This window comes from Phalacrocorax aristotelis, chromosome Z, assembly GCF_949628215.1.
Source record: "Phalacrocorax aristotelis chromosome Z, bGulAri2.1, whole genome shotgun sequence".
NCBI classification, from domain to species: Eukaryota; Metazoa; Chordata; class Aves; order Suliformes; family Phalacrocoracidae; genus Phalacrocorax; species Phalacrocorax aristotelis.
In genome coordinates this window covers 10,694,602-10,714,323 of record NC_134311.1, presented here as the reverse complement: position 1 = coordinate 10,714,323, position 19,722 = coordinate 10,694,602, and the positions used below count along the sequence as shown (strand labels likewise).

Here is a 19,722-nt window from a genome sequence, read left to right as displayed (position 1 = left end):
GGAAGCCATAGCATATATTTTGTGTAGTGAAAACTGGGTTTGATTTCTCAAGCATTTGTTGTTTTATATTTCTTCAGGGTGAATGATTTTTGGAATTGAAGGTGGGTTGAAGGTGCAGTGAAGTATGTAATTTGTACTTCCGTTGGAATTTCTGCAGGCTTTTGTTATACCAAGTTTTCATCTTGGAGTATTCCAATATTACTCTGTACGCTTGTAGTTTGAATGTGCAGAAAATGTGGTCTGTCTGCAAGCACAGCCAGCGGGTAACACACTGGCATGCTGATGGGCTTTACTGAACCAACAAATAATCCGTAGCACACAGCTTTAGGCTCACCCCTTACCTTTGTAGTAAGATACATCTTGGGGAACTTCTATCCAGAAGGCTTACCTAGCCTAAGAATGGAATCAGTGAATACCCTCTGTTTACTGTTTTTCTCCTCCCAGCAGCTCCTGCTGTTGTAGATAAAAAAAATCTGAAGAAACCAAGGAAGGGGAAAGACGTGTGGTCTCTAGAAAGGGGCTGGATTCTGATACAAGTCAGAACAGGAATGCTTGATGTCAGTGAAAAATTTTTGTCTCACTCTGAGTTGACCCAAAGGATGGGGAAAAGTCTGCTTGAGCCTTCATGGAGTGATGGACTGTGCTGTGGGTGATTAGAGACTGAGATGACTGGGCAGTACCATAAAGAGATTTTATAGATACCCACTGGAGTGTTATTCCATAAAGCAGCACTTGAGTCCATATTCCACTCTCTCCTCCTCTTGAGCCTTCGTTGCAGATACCATGGCCATCACCTGCACATTTCTCATTATCTTCTTGATTCACTAATTTGTAATATGAAACTGTTCATAAAATTGCCTGGGAGGCCTTAGATCTTACAATTCAGAAAGAGATGCACACTGCAATGAATTTGGGGTTCTGGGAGCCTCTTCTCTCAGCAAATTCCTACTTGGGCACCCAGAACGGTCAAAGGGAAGTTTGAGTCTGTTCCTGAGTATTTTTCTTTTCTTTCAAGGGAATATTTCTGATTTCTTTGCACATCAATCCCCTGTCTGTACAAAGGAGATTATGCTACCAGCCAGTGTGCCTGAGTACTGCTTATAAAGGTGTTGAATGAAATGCAGTCACTCAGCATGTATGTTTTGCTTTTCACTGTTGATCAGGGAGAACAGCTTTGTTACTGTGTGGGGTACTGTTCGTTCCTACCTGTTCAGCAGCAGCCTTTGGTTCGATGCCCCATAGGCTTAATATGAATGCAACTGTCTATTTGCTCTCCAGAAATCAATGGTGGTGAAAATGACAATAGTTCATTCTTCAAAGCAGTTGACATGGATCTTGAAAGATAATATACTCAAGTGTGACATCAAAACAGGCTTAGGTATGTCCTTACTAATACTACCACAGTTTTAAAGCGCTGAGTGGCTGTAACTTAGAGGTTAATTTATTACTTTGTATCTTCGCAGCATAAGGCCTGCAGAGAATTGTTCTGGAAAAAGTGTATGTCCAGTGGATGAGATTCGGGCTGACCTTTCCATTAGCAAATGAGTTTGGTGAAGAGATCCAGAGTGGGATCCATAGGAGCTGTCCACAAATACTTGAACACATTTTTCTCAGCTTAATTCTACTAAACTTGTCCTCTTTCATTTGCCATCTCTCGTGCAAACTATCTAAAAATGAATTTCAAGAGCTGTGATTAGGCACAGCTTTCAATGAGAAGGTACTTTCAAGGAAAATAATTTCAGGGTATCAGGATAGCCAGGCTTGGTGGGCTGCTTTTTTTGTGGTGGTGGTGTTCCTCTATGGTTTAAAAAAAAAAAAAAAAAATTGCAGAGGAGTTATGAATTGTTTTGAAAGTTATATTTAACCCTATTCGTGTTTACACTGGCATGATGGCCTGTGGCCATTTACCAGTTTCTGTACTTCCTGTGGTCTGGTGCTATTTCCTCTCCGCTTTCTCTAGTCATAGAATCGTTTAGGTTGGAAAAGACCTTTAAGATCATAAAGTCCAATCATTAGCCTAACACTGCCAAATCCACCACTACACCATGTCCCCAAGCACCACATCTACAGGTCTTTTAAATACCTCCAGGGATGGTGACTCAAACACTTCCCTAGGCAGCCTCTTCCAGTGCTCGACATCCCTTTTGGTAAAGAAATTTTTCCTAATGTCCAATCTAAACCTCCTCTAATGCAACTTGAGGCCATTTCCTCTCGCCCTATCACTAGTAACTTGGGAGAAGAGACCAACACTCACCTCGATATAACCTCCTTTCAGGAAGTTGTAGAAAGCGATAAGGTCACCCCTCAGCCTCCTTTTCTCCAGGCTAAAAAACCCCAGTTCCCTCTGCAGGTCCTCATCAGACCTGCTCTCCAGACCCTTCACCAGCTTTGTTGTCCTTCTCTGGACTTGCTCCAGCACCTCAATGTCCTTCTTGTACTGAGGGGCCCAAAACTGAACACAGTACTCGAGGTACGGCCTCACCAGTGCCGAGTACAGGGGCATGATCACCTCCCTGCTCCTGCTGGCCACACTGTTCCTGATACAAGCCCGGATGCCATTGGCCTTCTTGGCCACCTGGGCACACTGCTGGCTCATGTTCAGCTGGCTGTCAATCAACACCCCAACTTCCCCAAGCCTGTAGCTTTGCATGGGGTTGTTGTGATCCAAGTGCAGGACCCAGCACTTGGCCTTGTTCAACCTCATACAACTGGCCTTGGCCCATTGATCCAGCCTGTCCAGATGGCTCTGCAGAGCCTTCCTACCCTTGAGCAGATCAACACTCCTGCCCAACTTGGTGTCATCTGCAAACTTACTGAGGGTGCACTTGATCCCCTCGTCCAGATCATTGATAAAGATACTAAGCAACGCTGAGCCCTGGGGAACACCACTTGTGACTGGCTGCCGAATGGATTTAACTCCATTCACCACCACTCTTTGGTCCTGGCCATCCAGCCAGTTTTTCACCCAGCAAAGAGTAGACCCATGAAAGCCATGAGCAGCCAGTTTCTCCAGGAGAATGCTGTGTGAAATAGTGTTAAAGGCCAGGTAAACAACAGACACAGTCTTTCCCTCATCTACTTGCAGGTAACCTAGTTGTAGGAGATCAGGTTAGACAAGCAGGACCTGCCTTTCATAAACCCATGATGACTTGGCCTCGTCGCCTGGTTGTCCTGTATATGCCATGTGATGGCACTCAGGATGAGCTGCTCCATAATCTTTCCTGGCACCAATGTCAGGCTGACTGGTCTGTAGTTCCCCAGATCCTCCTTCCAGCCCTTCTCATAGATGGGCATCACGTTCGCTAACCTCCAGTCATATGGGACCTCCCCAGTTAGCCAGGAATGCTCATAAATAATGGAAAGTGGCTTGCTGAGCACTTCTGCCAGATCCTTTAGTTCCCTTGGGTGGATTCCATCCAGCCCCATAGACTTGTGTGTGTCTAGATGGTGTAGTAGGTCACTAACCATTTCCCCTGGATTATGGGGGTTCATTCTGCCTCCCATCCCTGTCTTCCAGCTCTGGGGGCTGTGTATGTAGAGACCAACTGGTCTGACTATTAAAGACTGAGGTAAAGAAAGCATTAAGTAACTCAACTTTTTCCTCATCCCTTCTCACTATGTTTTCCCCAGCATCCAATAAAGGCTGGAGATTCTCCTTAGTCCTCCTTTTGTTGCATAGAAACATTTTTTATTGTCCTTTATGGCAGTAGCCAGATTAAGTTGTAGTTGGGCTTTGGCTCTTCTGATTTTCTCCCTGCATGCCCTCATGACATCCTTGTAGTCCTCCTGAGCTGCCTGCCCCTTCTTCCAAAGGTCATAAACTCTCATTTTTTTTTCCTGAGTTCCAGCGCTCCCTGTTCAGCCAGGCCAGTTGTCTTTCCCACTGGCTCATCTTTCGGCACATGGGGATGGCCTGCTCCTGTGCTTTTACGATTTCCTTCTTGAAGAATGTCCAGCCTTCCTGGACTCCTTTGCCCTTCAGGACTGCCTCCCAAGGGACTCTGTCAACCAGGACCCTAAACAGGCCACAGTCTGCCCTCCAGAAGTCCCAGGTGGCAGTTCTGCTGTCCCCACTCCTTACTTGTCAAGAATTGAAAACTATCATTTTGTGATTGCTGTGCCCAAGCCCAAACAATGGGTCCAGTGGGGCACCTTCCCTACTTGGCTCACTCCCCAACTGTGTCAGGAAGTTAGCTTCCACACGCTCTAGGAATCTTCTCATTGTACTTCTGGCAGACGTCTGGTAAGTTGAAGTCCCCCATGAGAACAAGGGCTAGCAATCATGAGGCTTCTCCCAGCAGCTTATAGCGTTATTTCATCTGCCCCTTCATCCTGGTTGGGTGTGCCATAACAGACTCCCTCTGTGATATCTGCCTTGTTGGCCTTTCCCCTGGTTCTTACCTGTAAACACTCAACCCTATCAACACCATCATTAAGCTCTAGACAGTCAAAACACTCCCTAACATACAGGGCTACCCAACTGCCTCTCCTGCCTTGCCCATCCCTTCTGAAGAGCTTATAGCCATTCATTGCAGCACTCCAGCTGTGTGTCATCCCACCAAGCTTCTGTGACTGCAACTATGTTGTAGTTTTCCTGCTGCCCAGTGCCTTCCAGCTCCTCCTGTTTGTTGCCCATGCTGCATGCATTGGTGTAGATGCACTTTGGTTGGGCTATTGATCCCGCCAGCTTTTTTAGGGGAGAAACCCTAATTCCTATGAGACCTTTCTCAGGCGCTCCCATGGGTTCTAACATATCGATAACACTTGTGTCTTTGCTGCCACATGGACTTCCATCCCCTAACTCCACTGAGACAGCAGACCGCTAGCACATTGTCCCTCAAACATTGGGGTGCCATCCCCAGGCTTATCTCTAAGGCTGGTTTTATCCCTTTCCCGCTTCAAATTAGTTTAAAGCTCTTTCAATGACCCCTGCTAACTCCTGCACAAAGATCCTTTTCCTGCTTTGAGAAGGTGAACCTCATCTCTTGCCAGCAAGCCTGGTGTTATGTAGACCAGCTGCTGATCAAAAAACTTCAAATTCTGCCAGTGACACCAGTCATGGAGCCAGGTATTGACCAGCTGGGTCTTCCTGCTTCTTCCCTCATCATTCATAGAATTATAGAATCATTAAGGTTGTAAAAGACCCTTAAGATCATCAAGTCCAACTGCTAACCTATCACTGCCAAGTCCACCACTAAACTATATCCTCGAGCACCACGTCTACCCTTCTTTTAAATACCTCCAGGGATGGAGACTCAACCATATCCCTGGGCAGCCTGTTCCCTGCAACTGGAAGGACAGGGGAGAACAGTATTGTGCTCCTGACCCCTTAACCAGCTCTCCCAAGGCCCTGAAGACTCTCTTGACTGCTCTCAGTCTTCTTTTTGCAATTTCATCACTGCCTACCTGAGAAATCAGTAATGGATAACAATCTGAAGGCTGCACCAGGGTAGGAAGCTTTCTCATTACATCTCTAGCCCAGGCTCCAGAAAGGCAGCAAGCTTCCCTAAGAAGTATGTCCAGTCAGCGCATTGGGCCTTCTGTTCCCTTCAGAAGAGAGTCTCCTATGACAATGACCCCTCTTTTTCCTTTATGGAAGTGGTTTTGACGCAGGGCGTAGGCCAGCTTAACCTTAGTGATGCCTCTAAGCTAGATGAACCGTTGTTCTCGTCATTGTTCGGTCCCACTTGCAGAGCCTCGTACCCATTATGCAGGCGCACCTGGGAGGGTGGGGCAGTCACAGAGGAGATGCACCTGCTGCGCCGGGCAGGAACTTGTCACCATTGCCCCCTACCCCTTAAGTGACCCTGTTCTGCTGGGTGGAGAGAGGATAGGGAATCCTCCATATCCACGTCTACCTGGCAGGTCTGTCCCAGGGATGGCAGGGTGTGGCTCCAGTAGTCTTCCTCTCTCTCAGACTCTCTGATACTCCTCAACCTACTCAGCTCCTCCCGAAGCTCTGCCACTCAGTGGCAGAGCTCCCCTACCTGGGCGCCCCTCCCACAGGTGTGCTCGCTGTGCCATCCGGTGCTGGCGTACAGCAGGGCACACCCCACAGCCGGACGCCTGGGTGGCCATGTGTTCCTGCTGGAGCCCTCTATGGGAATCTGCACGGTCATGGTAGGTGCAGAGCTTAGAGAGGCCATGTCCTTCTGCTGGGTAGATACCATTGCTCCCCGGTCGAGCTGGCAGAGCTTCTGCACAAACTGCCACATGAACTACCATGCCCTGTGCTGTTTGCCCGCCCTGTTGGCAGCGCTCCTGGTCACCAGCACTTCCACAGGGCTTCTTTTATCCGGGGGTGGGGTGGGATGACTGCTGTTGCTCCTGGTCCTGCCCAGGTCTCCTCAGCTGCGGGCTCCTGGCAGCTCTCCCAGCTGTCCTGGAGGTTCTCCTGGTTTGGGAAACCCCCCTGTGCACTGCCCTAAAGCACTGGAGCTGCTTGCCTCAGCAGCTGAGTCATTGTCTATTCATTTGCCAGTAAAGAGCCTCTTTCTCTAGCCACTCCCGTACTAATGCTGAACTGGCTGGCAGGAGAAAAGGGACCTGGTATTGGAATGGAAGAGCTGTCAATAATTGTGTGCAGGTGACAAAAACAGGTGCTGAGTATTAGGACCTCTTCTTCGTATAGCAAAACTTTAAGGACTGTCTTTGTAAAATGGCCTTGTAGCCTGTAGAGGATTTTAGACATGCTTATGTCCTTGTTCTTACTTCCATTATTCTCAATTTCTTTTATCCATTTTAAGTGGATTTAAGGCATGCAGGAGGCTGACAGTTCTGGAAACAATTTCTGTGTGTAACTGGAGATATACCCCGACCTGTCTCAGCCCTCAGTGAGTTGGAATGCAGGAACAGATCAGAGGAGAGTTCATTGTGTGTGCCTGCTCAGGCCACTCTGGTAAAGCTATCCATATTAGTCCCCAGCATTAATATTTGTAGCGTGCTGGAGTTTTATTTAGCTCTATGGTAAACTTTTTCTTCAGTAAATACGAGTTGCTCTTCCAGGCATGTAGTAGTCTCACTATTTAAACACCTTTCAAGGGTTATATTTCCCAGGCTTATATGGACAATTTAAATACTCAATAGCCTCAGGAGTACTTCCCCTCCTACCCTGCTACTTTCTGGTAAACAGGCTGAAGAGATCATATGGAGCGGGAAGCAGTAGATCCTTGGGACAGCTGTAGTTTTTGGTGAACTGCCGTTGTCAGCTTTTACGATACGTGTTTGGGCAGTGTTAAAAAAGGAGCTAAGAAAGCAAGCAGCTCTAGTGCTGTGCTCCCTTCAGACCCAGATTCTCAAACAAGACAAATTCAGTTGCCTTAAGTTTTTCTTCCTCCTTGTTGCAGTGCTAAACTGGGGGTATTTCTGTTGTGTTTGGATTTTCAGTGAATGGAATGTTTTCTTCTGTTGTAAGAGTTGCTGGGAAAGCTATCCAGATATTTTATGGCCACAGGGGATTATTTAATTTATTCTAATCTGACCTCCAGCATAACACAGGCCAGAGAACATCTTCATCAGGTCCATAGTTTGAAATGAGAAGACAGTGAGTTCTGTTGAAATAAACAAGAACATGAACTTCTCTGATTTGACATAATTAAAAAATTTTCCCAATGAGGACAATAAAGCATTTGAGGGAGGGCCCAGAAAGGTTGTGCTGCCTCTGCCCTTTGGGTTTTCAAAACCAGGCTGGATAAAGCCCTGATGGCAATATAAAGCAGAAAGCTGGGGTGCAGACCTCTCAAAATCTATGCCAGCCTGAATTATCCTGTGATCCTTAATTCTAATTTCATCACTGACAGGCTGCTTCAGGAACAAGAGCTAAATTGATTAGAAACTGATTAAGCAGTTTAAGAAGCTGCAATTTGGCATTTAATGGGAATACAAAATCACTTTTGAGCTGTAGGAGTTGTTGTAGAAGAGGATTTCAGTGGTTATTAAGTTACTGTAATCAAATAGCCTAGTTATGGCTGGTCAAAATGAAAACATACTTTTGATGTGTTTGAAGCTTAGGACTTCAGCTGAAAAATTAATGTATCCTTAGAAATACCCTGCCTGGTCCATGCTTAACTAGTAAATTTTGGTAGCTGGCAGCTTCAGAGATTTTGCACAGAGCATGTGTGACACTACTTCCAAAAGAGAAGCTTATTTGATTTGCATTCCAAAAAAATGAACCAGCAAAGTCATTATGATCTGTAAATGCTACTCGTACACATATTCTGCTTTGCAGCATATCAGACAAAGTCTGTTTTATAAGGTTTCAAATAAGGAGCTATCCTCCTTGTTAATTGGGAAAGGAGTACAGACTACTCAGTTCATACAAACCCACTTTCCAAGGCAAACCCTGTTTAAGGTGTTGAATTCCCCCCACTTTTGAGTTTGGCACAAGCACAGCCCCAGTATGCCGTAGACATCAGTGGTGCTGTGAAGGTAGCTAAAGAGAAGAGGTCACAAGTTCAGTTAGTGTAGAATCATAGAATCACAGAATCATTAAGGTTGGTAAAGACCTTTAAGATCATCAAGTCCAACCAAAGCTGTGGTTGTGGAGTTGCAGATCCTTCGAGAAACTAATCCAAGCCAATACAGGTTTTTTTCCTTACTAGTCATACCTGGTGGTAATATGAGGCATCCTTCTTGTTTTTACTGATACTTGTGGACTGAGGTCATCAGGATCTTTGATCAGAACATGTATATCAAGAATGGACCTTACTTTACCGTGTCTCACATCATGTAATACACCTCATTATTTTCTGTCTGGTTAAAGCAGGCATGTGCTACTGATGCTAGCTAGCATCTAACAGTGGTAAAGCAAGAAATACTCCATTAAATGGCTTGGGAGTGCACACAAACAATAGTTAGCGTTAGTGCTGTAAAACATGTTTCTTCATTTTATGTTTCTGTAATGAGCAAGGCATTTTTACATGGGTAGTTGTTTTCCTGTCAAAAATAGGTTTTGAGCATAGAATTGTTTGTACTAGCTAGTTGTCCTGTAATACTGCCAAAACTTTTCTTCTGCAATATCCTTGCTAATGGAAACCTCAAAAAGTAAGCAGCGCAGAGTTTTAGAAGTGTATTTAGAAGTGTATAGATCCACACTGAGTGGCAGGAAATTAAGGAACTGAAAACACTTGTACAACAGAACAAAAATGGATACTTGTCAGCTTATGCCCCATGGTTCAATGGAGTGTATGTGTGCTCTGATCCTAACACTGCCAACTGTTACATGCTGGGGGACTGCCTGATTTCAGGAAAACTAAAATGAAAATTAAAAGCTTTGGTAGGTTGTTCCTCTCTGTGCTTCTGTGGGTCCATCCAAGCAGGGATAAAACGGTTTCATACATCTTTATTAGCATCCTGGCGAAATACAAGCAGAAGTCGTTGAGTTCAGGCTGCTGGCCTTCCACAGCTGCAACACAAACACTTCAATAAATAGGACCAACACAAGGCATGTCTGTAGTTAATGAGTGAAGGGTTTTTTTCCTTTATAATTATGAGCTGTGTTTTTCCATCCGGTTGTGCATGCAAGCTTATCTTTCTATGTAACTTGCTTTCTTGCTCCTTAAACAATCATCCTGTGGCTGCCCGTGTGGCATGTACAGCTTTACACGTTCATGGTTTTTAAATGCTGTAGAACTCCATCAAGTCTCCCATCTGCCCTCGAGGTACCTCCACACAGCACTGTTACTCCCACAAAAATCTGCTTACTATTTGACTGTTGGAATTGCACAGATATACAACAGAACCTGGAATTTCATTGATGTTCTCTTTCATTCTCTTCTTAACATACGTAGCTGCTGGCATAACTGTTTGTCTTTTTGTCCCTGTAAGCTGGGCAGTTTTGACTGGAACCCATCAGCAAATGCAGTTCAAGAACTGCTTGCAGTGTAGGCATCCTGCACGTGCCTTTTGCTATTTGAAGCCAAAAAATGAAGGCTGATCTTACCAACATAGCTGTGACAGGACAAGTGCTTGACCTGCAAAGAGACCTGATGAGTCACAGAAGTAATGTAGAGTAGTTATTTTCACTCTTATCTTCCACCAGCCCCGTGGACAGAACTGCATAAGCTGCCTTAGTTAAAGCAACAAGCTTCCCTTGTTCTCCATTAATGGTTAATGTAGCTTCCATGTGCCTAAGCAGTGCGTTGTGAGATGCCAGGCAACTGTTCTTATGCTGTAACTCACATTAACGACAGGGTCCCCAGAGAAAGGATCTGCAGCCTGACAGTCATTCTGAGGCTGAGTTGTAAGCTCTGTGTCACAGGGATCGACAACTCTTACAGTAAAAATTCTTTGGTTTTAATAGGCTATGTGCCACAAAATGTACAACATATGGACTGGAAATATTAAATAATTTTTAGTGTTTGGCACTGTTCGTACAAGACCCAAAGCCTTGTGGTTACACATTTAACCTCAAAGAATTGTTTTCAAGAAGAGAAAACCACAAAGCCAAGGTCTAAATTGTTCCATTTTCCCTGAAGATTGACACAAGACCTTCTCCAGCAGATGATGCACCACAGTAGTTGGTGCCTCCACATGCAAATGGATATAGGAATTTCCGAAAACACAGACCTCTGTAGTGTTTCATGAGTCTCTCCCTTTTCAGAAGTTTTTCTTTACTTGGAAAATCCTCTGACCCATGCTTAGAATCATTGGAATAGGGTGTAAATGCCGACCATGGTACCTGGTGGGTGACTGTTTTGTATGACTGAGCAGAAAAACCCACTTACAGAAAAGCCAAGGATTAGAAAAGACCTGACAAATGATCAGAGCATCTCAGCAACATGGTACAGAGTGAAACAGGCTTTACCAACAGTGCTGACACAGAGGATTTTTTTCTTTCCATCTCACAGTGAGTCACATGTCTGAGGAACACCAGGGGGACTGTGCCCTTTCATATGGTTGAAAATATACAGTGGAAACTTGTATTTCCTTCTCATAACGTGAGTCAGGGGCACTTTGACTCATGAGAAACAAAAGGAAGGTTGCCGAGACATCTGGAATCAGAGATCGTCAAGAAGGGAATAATCAAAGTCTGTTAACAGTTGGAAGGGGAAAGGGAGGACAATGAACAGCTTGCCTTTGAAAGACAAACTCTCATCTGGATATGGAAAGAAGTACCTTTTCTTTTAAGAAGCGGATGTTCAGCTGAACTGAGAAACATTCTGGTTTACCAATAAATATATACTGTCAACATTAGCATGATGAATTAATGTTAATTGTTGTTTGTACAGCATCAGTTCTAATCAGCCTTAATAGAAAGAACCCTAACAGACAAATCCCTAAAGCTTGAAGCTATGATACTTAGCAATGGAGACACTTCCAAACCACATGCTACATGACATCAGACCTTTTATAAAAGTGCCAGTGAATATTTGGGCATTAAAACAATGCATCTGTTTAGAATTTATGTGTTTTAGAATTAGTTGCATACCATGGCTGCCTTTCTTTTGGAGTTTTAGGGCTTGTTTTGTTATTTTTTTCAATTATCTAATTGTTGAAGAACCCTATAAAGCAAAGTAAACATTACTATTTCATTTGTCAAATAAGAGGCCAAAGTTCAGATAATCAAAGTAGTCTACATAATGTATGAGTAGTTATTCAGATAGGAAATTCTGAGTAGAAGTGTTTTTCTTTGATTACGCAGTGGTTCATTGGTGGATCCAGAAACAGGTACTGTCGGTGATTCCAATAATACTCTTGATCTATTCCTAAACCCCTCCATTCTGTATGCATTTGGAGCAAAGGAAAACTGAAGGGCTTTAGAAAGACTCTAACCCCCTGAATTTCTAGCCTTCCAGAAGAATGCTTGACAGAGTTTCTGGATTAATTAAAATTGCAGATCAAACAGGGAAAGGTTTTGCTTAGGTGTTTGTTTACTTACGACCTACAAGATTACAGTCTTTTGAATATTTGGTTCCAGACCCATAGCTTCTGAGTGCATGGTCTGCAGAAGAAAGGCCGCAAAGTTCACAGCAAGCATCCATCCAGCCTAATAGAAGACGTCTATAGGAGAAGGGTGTAAGAAAAGGGGAAGGTGCTATTTCCCAGCTTCCAGCAATACACATGGTAGAGACTGTCTCAGAGGTGTCAGAATATCCTTTGATCTGGGGATTCTGGCAAGAATGAGGATCTCACAAATGGCAGTCCCACTGTATCTTCATGGTGACTCCCTATTCTGCTCATTTCAGTTTTTGACTGGTTTGGGCTGCATCGACAGATTCTGCCTATAAATTTTCCTGGTGAAGGGAAGAGCAGTTGGAATGTTTGGGCTGAATATGCATCAGTCTGTTCTCCTTTGAATTGAAAATAAGGGATTTAAAATTTTATACCCATTTTGTCTTTCATTTACACCTGCTGTTCCTTTAAATACTTTCTAAATTGTCCTTGGACAGGCATGATTTAAAAACACTTTATTTCACAGTAGCCATCACATCAGACACAAACCTTTTGAGTAAAAATCAGTGCTCATTTTAGAGTTTGGGTTGTTGCTTGTTGATTACCGGTTAAATAATAGTATATGTTTTTGCTGCAGAGATCACAAACATTTGTAACTGTCCCAAGGCACAGCAACAGGTATCAATAAACTAAAAAAAAAAAAAATACAGTAATTTAATTGCCTTCTGAGAAACCAACAGCAGCAAAAGAGAGGAAGAAAACCCACAACTGAAGCTCACTGACAGAAAGAAATCAGACTTATTCACTCATGTGGATATTTACCACCAGAATTGTGATAACGTTTTAGTTTTGCATAGTCCATCCCTCCTGCAGACAGTTGGGTTGCAGGACACTAAGGACTTCATTTTGAATCTGCAGCTGCTTGCACATGAGCTGAGAAGCTTTACAGTTAAGCAAGTGATGATGTAAATATTCAGGATGAAAAAATTGTCACATGGGATGTAGCCTTTAGCTAAAATGAAGGATTTCCTTGTAATCTCTCCTGTCATCTGCCCAAGCTTATCCTAGCAAGTTTCCTATTAAGAGAGCTCAGCTGTTAACACACACAAAACTTCTTTTCATTCCATTTAAGATTTGTCTTAACAGTTCTTCTCTAAATAAAATCTAAAAATCTTTACATTCTCATAGTAAATGCTGGTGACACTTTCTTTGATTTTTTTGAGCAGGCTTTTCTTTATGTGAGTTTTATAGGGCTAATTTACAAAAGTTATGCTTGTTTTATCAGGATCTTGTTTTGTTGGTAGTGCAATTTCCCCTGACTTTTTTTTTATGAGGTTGGTTTTGGTAAATATGAAGGGAACAGACTCAGGCTCTGACAAATGCCATTGACTTCTAGTGAGATTTTTGAATCTAAAATCTGAATCTTTTATAAAACCTTTCTCAGGCAGCCTGATTATATATATCATAACTTGGGGCATTAAGCTAATGACTTCTGTCATTTTAAGTAGTTCAGAGTGTGGAGGCCAAAACAGAGAAATAGATAGAAAAGCCCAGTTCTTTTCACCAGCTGCAGTCTGTATTCCTTGCTTAGCCAAAGCTGTCCTGAAGGTCTGGGAAAATTTCTCCCAACAGGTGGGGATCCTCAGACCAGTATCATTGTAGTGCACCAAACCCGGTTTAGGGGAGACATAGCATGGGACAACTGAACTGGAGTTGTGTGTCAGGCAGCTGCAGAGATCCTGCAAAAAATTAGAGCCACCTTTGAAAGCTATTTCATCTCTTGCTTTATCCTGCAATCAAACCCACAAAAGCTCACCTGAAATAGCAACAGCTAATGAACTGTATCTGCCTTTCAGCATTGTGGGGATGTATAGCTATGGAGTGCAGTTAGAGGTCTTGCTAAAGCACTGTTCCTTCAGAGAATTCAGAGTCCCTGTTATTTCTAATAGTTTGGCTTTTGGAGTTTTATATTTTCAAATTGAGCAACTCCTTTTCACTCTTATTACATGTTACATATTGTGATAACGTAAACTGTCACCTGCTAAATTTCTGGCCCCAGACCACTAAGTAGACATTTACAGACTTTTCCAGTGATAACTGATTTTCACTCTTCTTCCAGCAATGGGAAAACAAACTGTCCAGTGTCAAAGTCCTATTCTGCCTTCACTGAGGTACACAAAAACCTTGCTGAGCATGTACCTAAGTTATCTGCACCCCTGAATCTTTTCCTAGTCTCCAGCATGTGCTGTTGGTCCGAAGAGGAAGTGTACATGCATTCCTTTCCTGCTAGTGGGGAAGGAAATGCCCTCTGAACCTGTGAAGATGCCGATATTCAGTACTGTTTGGTCTAGGACTGGTACCATAAGTTACTCTGTCAAAGTTCTCCTTCAGCTCTTGGAGTACAACTCCAGATGGGAGTTGGACAGTACAACTCCAGTACAACTCCTAGTTGGCAGATGGCAACAGGCCTCCTCACCTCCTAATGTGGTCATATTTAACTAGATCCCTAGCAGCTCCAGCATAAAGGTGTTCCTTAAAGGCCATGAGTGCAACATGGTAAGACAGTGGGCACTCTGGCCCTGATCCTGGCACTTTTAGCTGTACTGGACAGAATTACAGAATCACAGAATAATTTAGGCTGGAAAAGACCTCTCAAGATCATCTAGTCCAACTTCCCTGCTCAAAGCAGTGTCATGTAGCAGTTTGTCCAGACCATGAGTGGAGACTCCACAACCTTTCTGGGCAATCTGTTGCAGTGTTTGACCACCCTCACAGCAAAACAGTGGTCATCTTGTGGTCAGGTGGTATTTCATGTCTTTTAATTTGTGTCTGTTGCCTCTTGTCCTGTCAGTGGGTACTACAGAGTGCTCCCTCATCTTCATTCCCTCTCATCAGGTATTTCTACACGAAGATAAGATCTTCTGAGTCTTCTCCAGATTGAAGTCCCTGTCTTTCTTCTACTGGGGAGCTCAGAACTGGACCCAGCACTTCAGGTGCAGCCTCACCATGGCTGAGTAGAGGGAAGGATCACCTCTTTAGACTTTCTGCCAATGCTCTTCCTAATGTAGCCCAGGATACTGTTGGCCTTTTTTGCTGTGAGGGTATACTGCTGGCTCATGGTCAGCTTGGTCTGCCAGAGCCTGAAGGTCCCTCTCAGCAAAGCTGCTTTCCAGCCATACATCCCCCAGAGTATACTGGTGCTTGGGTTGTTCCTCCCCAGGGGCAGGATTGCACATTTACCCTTGTTGAACTTAATGAGATTCCTCTCTGCCTACTTTTTCCAGCCTGTAGAGGTTTCTCTGAACAGCAGCACATCCATCTGGTATATCAGCCACTCCTCCCAGCTTTGTATCACCTGCCAACTTCCTGAGGGTACGCTCTGACCCATCATCCAGGTCATTAGTGAAAATACTGAACAGTATTGGTCCCTGTATTAAGCCCTGAGGTACACAGCTAGTGGCTTGCCTCTGACTGGGCTTCATGCCACTCATAACAAGCCTCTGGGCCCAGTAGTTCAGCCCACTTTCAATCCACATTATTGTCCACTTACCTAACCTGTACTTTGTCAGCTTGTCTATGATGATGTTATGGTATACAGTGGCATCACTAGAGTCAAGGTAAAGAGCATCAACTGCTCTCCCCGTTATCTGCCTAGCTAGTGACCTTATTGTAAAGGCCATCAAGTTGGATGAGTGAGATTTGCCTTTGTAAATCCATGCTGACTACTCCCAATCAGGTTCTTGTCCTTCATGTGTTTGGAAATGCCCCCCAGAAGGATTTTCTCCCAACACCTTCCCAGGGATGGAGGTGAGGCTGACTCGCCTGGAGTTCCCCATATCTTCCCACTTGCCCTTCCTGAAGGCAGGAGTGATATTTGCTTTCTCCAGTTTCCAGGAACATCCCTCGATCACCATGACCTTTAAAAGGTGATCAAGAGTGGCCGTGCAGTGACAGTTCCCTCAGTACTTGTGAGTGTATCCCTTCAGGCCACATGGGTTTATGTATGTCCAGTTTGTTTAACTTTTCCATAACCTCACCCTCCTCTGCTGAGGGTAATTCTTCTTCTGTACTGCCCCTCTGGTCTCAGGGGCCTTGGATTTCCAAAGGTCAATATTACTAGTAAAGACTGGGCCCAAGAAGACATTGGGTACCTTGTCCTTTTCTGTATCATTTGTCACCAGTTCCCATGCCCTCATTCAGCAGCAGACCCATATCTTCCCTACTTTTCCTTTTGCTATTTACGTGCTTGTAAAATCGTTCATTGTTGCTGTTCACATACCTTGCCAGATTCAACTCCCATTAGGAGCAACTTGCTCATCCATGCAGGCCTCCTGTGACATTTGCTTGATTTCCTACTTGTCAGAAAAGACCTTTCATGAGCTCAGAGGAGTTGAACCTTGATTATCAGCCTACTGGACCCCTCTTCTTTCCAGGATTGTATCCCATGGGGTTCTTCCAAGCAGATCTCTGAAGAGGTTGAAGTGTGCTTTTGTGTAATCCAGGGCTGTGGTCTTGATTTTTGCCCTGCTTTCTCCCATAGGATCCTGAACTCCACTATCTCATGATCACTGCAGCCAAGACTGTGTCTGACTTTCATGTCCCACAGCAGTTGTCCCTTCTTCATTAAGTCTCAGGTCTGGCAGAGCACCTTTCCTTGTCGGTTCCACCACTATCTGTGCCAGGTGGCTGCAACGCGCTCAAAAAGTCTCCTAGATTGCTTAAGCCCTGCTGGACTGTCCTTCCAGAAGATCTGGGGGGGTTAAAGTTCCTGTTGAGGACCAGAGCCTGTGAATGTTAAACTTTTTCCACTTGATTGCAGAAGGCCATATCTACTTCTTTTTCCTGAGCAGGGGGTCTATAGCAGATACCCACAACAACAGCACCTGTGTTGGTCTGACTGCTAATCTTGATGCAGAACCTCTTGACTGAGTCCTGACCTGCCCCAAGGCATTCCTTCTTTGCATTTCCAATGCTCTCACACAGCAGATCACTGCCCTCTTCACCTTCCCTGCCCCTCCTTCCTTAAAATCCCACATCCCCCAGTTGCAGTCCTCCAGTCATATCCACCAGTGTTTATCATGCGGTCACTTAGAACAAGTATTACAATTTCTGATGTGCTTATAACTATCTTTTAAATGGAAGAGATGTAGGCATAGCTGGCAAATTAGCCTGAAAGAGACCTTGCCAAAATATTGCTTGCTGTAACCAGTGGATGGCAGCCCCCCTCTTTCAAAACCCCTTGGATTAGCGTAGCTGACAGTGATTCAGAAGTGCTGGGAGCAGTGCTGGGAGACACAGGCAGGTGACACTCTGGGGAAGGATAACAGAAGGTGTGGCAAACAAAATTAATTTCCATAAAACCTCCCAGAATGTAGCTAGTTATACACCCTTACTTGTTCAGAAAATGTTTCTTGGATGACAGAATAGTGTCTTGTAGGCAAAGAAATAAAGATAGGGTGGACATAGACTATGAATCAAATCACAGACAGTTAGAATGATATAAAACTGAAAATTGCCTCCATGGTAGTGTGGCTGATGACAAAAAGTACAGGATATTGAAGGTCAGGCTTAGTAGTTACAGATTAATTTGACTTTTTTTTCTTTGGTAATAATAATGAAAATCCATATAAAACCGTATTTTGGTTTTCACATTATTTTCTTTAATAAAATGGCAGTGAACTATATTTTTCTTTTTTTTATATTTATGTTCTGTTTGGCTGCTACGTGTCCCCAGCATTTTCCTCTATAATGTCTACATTTATCTGGTCTAGTTTTAATCACCCAGACAGGAATTCAAAGCTGTGAACTTCCACCATCAATCCTGTTCCATCTGGGATTGAAGTTTTGACTTATAACCTATTTGTCAGAATATGATCCCAAAAAGGCAAGTGGCTTGTCTTCCCATATGAACTACCAATACCTTTTGCTAAGCAAAATGGACACTGCTTTCTTTTTTAAACTTTCTATTGTTAATTCCTGGTGACTGAGACAGACAAAGAAATGAGCATGAGGACTCTCAGCTGCAGACTCCAGCCGCTAATTCAACCAGCCAGCCTCTGCTGGCTTTGGCAGATGTTTCTTTCTTAGCACGACATCTTTAATGGCCCAGTTCCCCTTGTTGGCCAGGGACAAGCTGTAAAATCATCTAATGGTACTTAAAGATACTTACTAAACTTTCCATCTGCGTACCACATTTGAACTCCACACACTGCCTTGTAACTAACATGGTTTTCTTAAGAGAAATAGCCACAAAGCTTCCAATTTACATTTCAGTTGTTTTTGAACAGCGTCTGAATTTGAACTTTTTTTTTTTTTTTTTTACTTAAAAATTTTTTTGAAGCAGAAGTGCAAAACTCCCTGGATGTTTACTTTTAGCTTTGATGGTCTCAGATGAAAAAGATGAGCTTGGAGTAGCTTTTAAGATCCCAGAAATTAGTAATGGTTTGAGTATGTCAGTGTGTGAATGCCAGAAATTAGACATTCTTTGAAAAAAACCTTGCTTTCTGGATGCTTGAAATGTGTGAGAGGCAGCACAAGATTCAGGGCAATGGACAATCTCTGAATCTAAGGCCATGCTTAGCATTAGCTTCCAGCAGTGTGGTGAAACTTCACTGCTTGAAAGAATAAAGAACAGGTAACTTGTAGGAGTTTTCCGTGAGCTGGAAAGTGGGAGGAGCTGTTTCTGGAAGTCTTATACACCAAGGGCACCAGATTCGTTCTCAGTGATGCCACACACCTGCGCACTACATTGAAATAGCAGAAAATGGTTAAACTGTCAGGGTTGACTGACTATGAAAAACTGCCTAAGAAAGTCAAGCAGGCCAAGGGATGATTAGTGGGTGAGCTAACAGAATGAAGAGCAACAAGCCAGAGACAGCTGAAGTACTCCAGATTCTGTGGCAAATGAAATTTGTCTTTCCTTCCCGGAAAGATCTATCCGTTCCTGTTAATGAGGTGTCACTGCAGGGATTGGGACAAATAACTTTCATAGTGTTGCTTTACTTTAGGAATTAGGCATTCAGTGTTACCCTGTCAATCTGCCTTGCTGGTGTTCTGTTTTGTCTCTTCAATCAATTGACCCAAATATTATTTTTATTAATGAAAACTATCTCCCTGATTACCTTTTGTGTCTGTATTCATCTCCCTCTCCTCACACCCTGTATTTTTGTCACGTCAGCCTTTCCCAGCTGTATGACTGCATTTTGACAATGGTCTGGAAGACTGTTCATGATGACATGGGTATGGCTGTGGCAATTTTCAAAGAGGGGTAATAGAAAGATAAGAAATTTTGTAACACTGCAGTGAGAAATGTTTGTTACACTAGAACTTCCCATATAATTCATACTTGTCACCTCATGTTGTGCACTGAATTATTTTAAGAAGCTTTACGACTTTATAAAGGTAGGTGTTTAGCAGCCATCACAGTGCAGCAGATCCTCTGGTTTTACAGGAACAAAGCAACCAACTTTTAAAGATTTTTTTGGACTTCTTGAAGCACACCTTCGTCCTTAGAAGTTTTCAATCAGGCAGTACATTACATTTTGCCACTCTAAAGAACCAGTGATAATAACCACAGGTTTTGGTGTTGGTTTTGGGGTTTGGTTTGTTTGTTTGGGTTTTTTTTTGTTCTTGGACAACTCCCAGGAGTCATAGGTAATTCTGGCTATAATTTTCCTGGTTTCCCAAGCATACTAATTTTACTAATTTTGTTGTTGGCGGCAGAAAGACCTGGCCTAAGGCATTTTATGCAGCATCCAGAAAGGAGTCTTTGTAAAGCTTTATGCGGAAAGTCCCAATGCAGAATAATTGTTCCATTTCTTCCGGGGGCTT

The 19,722-nt window shown here is 43.6% G+C and overlaps 1 protein-coding gene across 2 annotated transcripts in view; it reads left to right on the top strand.

The window, feature by feature from the left end:
- Positions 1-19,722, top strand: part of MOB3B (MOB kinase activator 3B) — a 104,314-nt gene that overhangs the window by 45,539 nt on the left and 39,053 nt on the right. The gene's annotated exons all lie outside the window — the stretch shown is intronic.